Here is a 6,057-nt window from a genome sequence, read left to right as displayed (position 1 = left end):
TCGGTAGTTTACACTATTTAAGCATGATTCTTAAAAAGTATTAAACATAGTTGCAAAAATATAAAAATTTCAAAAATTAAAAATATTAACACAAACAAACATCCTTTTCACTTTAGAACTACGTAAATACGGATTTTCTATAATAAATGAAAATACGTAGTACCAAAATCAATCATTGTCGAGCCCAAAAAATTTACTTTGACAGTAATGGTGCACTTGATCTTCACTTATACCACTGAACTTGAATCCAAGTTCACATTATTATACAGTGACTTGATTGCTTGAGTAGGAAGAAATAAAAATAGCTACATGTAGAGTTCAATACACATAACCATGAAACTATATACTCTTTTTTTTTGCCAATATAGTGTTGATGAAACTTCCATATCAACAAACCTATATTTTTTTAGCAACGGTGGTTTTGTGTTTTAGAACAGCTAAGATTATCCTCGATTTCTCTCTTCCTATAAGGGTAAGTGAATCGAATATGTCCATGCCACTTTCCTGTTTGAATACATAGAATCCAGTTGCTTTAATGATTGAGGTCTCTATTGTACCCTCATATGTAACCTTTACATGATTCTATTCATTTTCTAAGAAATTATTATTGGCATGTATTAATTTGTTCAATTGTATATCATAAAGATATGTATTATGAAACCATAAATGGGATTGAAACATAAAAACTCATTCTCATCTTCCATAGAATACAAAAATAACTTTGTCAACGAAATTATTATGAAACCAGAGAACTTGAAGGTCCATTGCTTTGGTGATTGAACCACTCTAGAATCCTTGTTCTAAACAAAACTGAGTCTTTGGAGCCTCAAGAAAATCCTTCTAATCGTAGAGAATTCATAAGTTTGTAAACAACAACTACACTACATATTATTAAATCATTACATTAAAAATAAAAAGACAATACCTGATTTAGGAAACATGCTTGTACTTGATGAAGTCAAGGATCTATAGTTTTTTGCAAAGAAATATTGTGATTTTGGAAGAATCCCTCAATTTCTTGAAGATGAAAGCTTAAAAACTAACGTTCTTAATGCATTAAGGAATAATCGTGAAATCATTGTTTCGTAGGTTTATTTCTTTAACACAAGCAAACAACGTGAAGCCCTATCCTAAAAAAATAATTAGACGTTGCATTTTAGGGCCCAAATTTGTTCTATCATTAAAGATACTCTTGAGCCACCTTTTTTTCACCCTTTTTTTTTAGCTATCACAACTCTTCAATTCCTATTGAATAATGTTGAAACTATACCTAGAATAACTCCAACATTTAATTTGTTTTTATATTCACTTGTTTTGAGATATTAGGATATATAGTTACTTTAGCTCTATTAAATGAGTTTTAACCTATTTCGGCAAGTGTACCGAGTCAGAAATAATAATTTGTCTTAAAATACGGATATCGAACTTACAAGGAATAGTTCTTTTAAAATTTTAACGTGTAAAACTCACTAGATATTGAAATATGTGCAATGAATTGATTCAAGAGATAGTAACAATGTTTGAACAAAATGTGCTTGTAATTTAAATAAAAAGCAGAATAAATGATTATGAGAATTTGATTGATAAAATTGGGATTGAAGTCAATCTTTCTCACTCGTTTATATTTTGCTAAATAAGAACATACAACATTCTTACTTAATTGACATTGATGCAACAAAAAATGTCATTCACATTGATTCCTCAAATATGAAATTACTAAGATCACCTCCTAAATATTGATTCCTCAACTATTTTGCAAATGTTCTTATCATTAAGAAAAAATGTTATAAATCATTTAACATATTTTAATATATTCCTAGTATTAAAGCACATCAAGTATTTTCATTTAGGTCAGGTCATCATAAATACTTCCCAGTCAATTCCAAATATCTAAATCAAGAATAAAAATTCAGGCTTTAAGCATAAAACGAAAATAACAATATCAAATAAGCATAGATAAATATCACCTCCATACATAGGAGTTTTAAACAATTACATTCAATCCTAAAGGAAAGGAATTAGCCATTCATAGTAGGGTTTACATGAACCAAAAGATGATTGAAAGCAAAAGAAGAAGATCCAGAGTGTTTCTCCTTGATAGCTACCTCCTAGGGTTTCCTTTCTCCCTGGTTTCTATATACCTTACGCCCTTATTTAACCTAATTCGGCTTGGACTAAATGAAATTTGTATTCATAATATTTCCCTTTGCTTCATCTCTCCTTAAATTCCTGAAAATAACACAAAATTGGAAATTAATAATTCTATTAATCTCAACTCCAAAATATATTATTAATTTCTAATTTTTCAAATTATGGTTGAGTCACATTGAAAAAAGACAAATAATCCAAAGGAAAATTGTTGGTAGAGGTCAAATGTCAAGTGTGAAAAATGCGTTGATTTGGGACATGTAGAACGAATTAGTAAGTCTAAACAAAAGAGTCAAATGTGACTTTGGAGGATGATAAGTACCATAATTCAGTAATATTTCACGCAAAAAGATAGAGACTTATTGATGTGAGTTGATTTTAGAATTGCACATTTTATAGGTTGCACTTTGTTTATGATTTTTTATATTAAGTAGAATATGGTGAGAAACCCAAAGAAGATTCCCACTGGACACAAACTTAGCCAAGTGGTTAAGTAAGTGTGATGGTTCACTTATAGAGGGAAAAGAGAAAACACAATTATATGGTGATGATGATGAAAAGGTGCATAATTAAATAGCATATAAGGGAAAGAAAGAAGATGTAAACCGAATAGACAAAGATGAACACAAGAACATAAAGGAATGGAAAATAAAAAGATGAAAGGAAAGATAAGCTTAGGATGATGAAGGTGGGGTCACGCCACATGGAGGGGGAGGAGACTCCAAGATGAGTGGTGAAGAGTCGCCACTTGAGGTGTTGTGCACTCAAAATAACACCCAAAGATAATAGGAGACTCAATTCACTAAACGCTATGACAGAGTTTCTTTACTCTCAAAATTCAATGTGTGAAAATACATGAGGCAAGATACCCTTTATATAGGAGAGAGTGACTTGGGGAGCAAGAGTGAGAGGGGTAGGGGCATAATTTGTGAGAAACCTTCTAAAAGCTAGGTCAAAGAAACACTAAACCCAAGTGCACATGTCATGGAATGTGGGTTTGGCACAAGCCCAATTTACTAAGTACACCCTACTCTAGTTTATTCTTCTATTTGGAACCCTATAAAGAGCCAAAATTGTTTACATAAACTTGTCTTGTTAAAATACCAGATGAAAGAGCATTTGATGCTCTGGACTATGTTCAATTCTTCTTCTGCTGAGGTCCTTCTGATGTTTGGTAGGGCCTTGTCTTGAATGCTGAGATGAATGACCTAATTGTGAAGTGTCCATGGTGTCCTTAGTCATCTTCTTGTCGAGTTGGGTTGTATCACTTATGGACTTTAATTGTTAAAAGAGTTATAATTCAACCTCTATAATAAGAATTTTAACCTTTTTACATATTTTTGGATTATAAGATGAATAAGAACAATTTATTCTCAAGTTTGTGCTAATTTCAGGAATATAGGGGAAGATGGAGATAAAAGGGCCAAAAGAGAATGGACAAGTTAAAGACAAGATAAAAAGAAAAAGTTGGAACATTGAAAACTCATCAAACTCGCCCAAACAATATTCACTACAGAGGAAATCGCCTAAGACTCTCCCAAGGTTTGCTTAAGCGAGTTAGCTGTAGTGAAGTTGGGTTTTTTCTCGTGAAACTTGCTTAAGCAAGCAATATTTCGCTTAAGAGAGATGCCACTTAACCCAAGCCCAATTAGGTTAAATAGAAGGCGTGAGGCATACCCTAAACATCATTGGGATGATAATTAGGGATAGAAAACCCTAGAGGAGGCAGCCATCAAGGAGAAACATCCTGGATCTCCTTTTCTTGCTTTCCATGTTTATAATGGCCAATATGGGTGGCTAAGTCTTTCCTGTGGGATTGAGAGTAATTTGTTCAAACTCTTATGTATTGAGGAGATATTTATTTATAATATTGTGTTCTTTACCGATGATTGACATTATCATTTTATTCTTAAAGTTTGAATCTTTATTCACAATTTTGATCCTTAGATTTGACTAGAAAGTACTTCTAAGCATCAGACCTAAATGATAACGCTTAACATATTTGAATGCTAGAAATAGATTTGAAATGTTAATTGATTTATAACATTTGTTTGTAATGATAATATGTTTTTATTAAGTATACGAGGAATCAATATTTAGGAAACAATCTTAATAATCTTGTATGCGAGAAATCAATATGAATGATTTTTATATGTGCTTCAATGTCAATCAAGATGAAATGTTATATGTTTTTATTCATTGAAAATACAGACGAGTGAGGATGATTAACCCCAATCCCAATTTTCTCAATTGAATCATCCAAATCATTTACTTTGTTTTTAGTTAATTTCTTACAAATTTATGATACAAACAACCTTTGAAACAAAGATTTACACATCTTTTTATATTTAGTGAATATTATACTTGAGATTTTAGAGTTTTTCTTGTGGGTTCGGTATCCGTCCTTTGGAACAATTTATTAATTCTAACTCAGTACACTTGTCGAATTAAAGAGTCATCAAGCTTTTTGGCGACGTTACCAGGGAGTAGTTTTAATTTTATAGTACAAATTCCTTAATATTTTGAATATTTTAATTGTTTATTGTTTTAATTTTTTTTATTATGTCATATTTGTTTTAAATTTTATAATTTTATTATTTTTATTGGTAGTTACTCCTTGTGATAATCCTTGAGTGGGTTGTCTTATATGATATTAAGAGGACATGTTTCTAAAGACCAATTGCAATTTGAATCAAAAATTGAAAAAGAAAGCTAAAAAAGAACAAGGTTAAAAAGAGAAAAGAAAAGCAAGGAGTTAGAGAAGATTCCTCAACCACTTCTACCCTTCACATTAAAATTTATCATGAAGAAAGTAACATGGCTGAAGAACAACCACCACAGCATAAAATAACACTTGGAGATAGACTATGTAGCAGGGACCAAGGCATTTTTCTAGTATTGCAGTATCTGCTACCACTAAGGCATTGGAGATGAAACCTGCATTCCTTCTGATCAATACCTATCAATTTACAACAATGGACCATGAGGATCCATATACATATTTGTCTACATTTTACGAGTTGGTGGGAACAATAGGCTTTCAATCAGGTGATATTGAATATGTTTATTTGCGTTTGTTTCATTTTTTCCTTGGCAGTAAAAGCTAATGAATGGATCAAATCCCATCCAAACCAGAGCCTCACCAGTTGGAAAGATGTAGAGGAAAAAATTTTAGATTCAAAGTGATGTTGAGAAAATGCCAAAATCATGGGTTTGAAGATATTGCACAATTGAACATCTTTCATAATGGCCTCAGATCTGATACAAAAATGCTTCTACATGTTGTAGCCGGTGGTATAATTATGGTTGTTTATGTAGAATAGGCAACAAATATTATTGATGCATTGACTTCAATAGATTATTAAGCCCAACATGATAAAAAAGTTGTTCAAAAGAAAGGGTTGTTGGAGCTTAATAATTCATATCCAATTCTGGCTCAGAATAAAATTTTGACACAACAACTTGAGGAGTTATAAGCTGTGCAATCTTCTCAGAGGTAGACTAAACAAATAAGGTGTAATTTTGATAAGGTGCTCATCCCAATGGCCACTATTCTTATCAAAATAATTCATCTGAAGCAAAAGTCAATTGTATAAGTAATCAGGGAATGTAAGGTGGTTTTTCCAACAACAATAATTATCAAAAAAAATATGTCTCAAGGATGGAAAAGCAATCAGAACCTAAGTTTTGGATGGAAATAAGATGTTGCTTCATCTAACCGACAAGTCCCCTTTTAACAATAATCACTCTATCTTTCAATTGAGGAGAGAACAAGCAAATTGGAGGAAAACTTGGAGAAATTCATGCAAGCTTCTCTGTCCAATAAGAAGAATAATGAAGTTGCGATAAGAAATTTAGAAACACAAGTGAGAAAAATTGCTAAATAGTTGGCAGAGTGACAGAGTGGTC

The sequence above is a fragment of the Phaseolus vulgaris genome, chromosome 4 (genome assembly GCF_051622355.1).
Source record: "Phaseolus vulgaris cultivar YP4 chromosome 4, ASM5162235v1, whole genome shotgun sequence".
Lineage (NCBI taxonomy): Eukaryota > Viridiplantae > Streptophyta > Magnoliopsida > Fabales > Fabaceae > Phaseolus > Phaseolus vulgaris.
The sequence above is the reverse complement of the archived record's forward strand: the minus strand, read 5'-3'. Positions refer to the sequence as shown.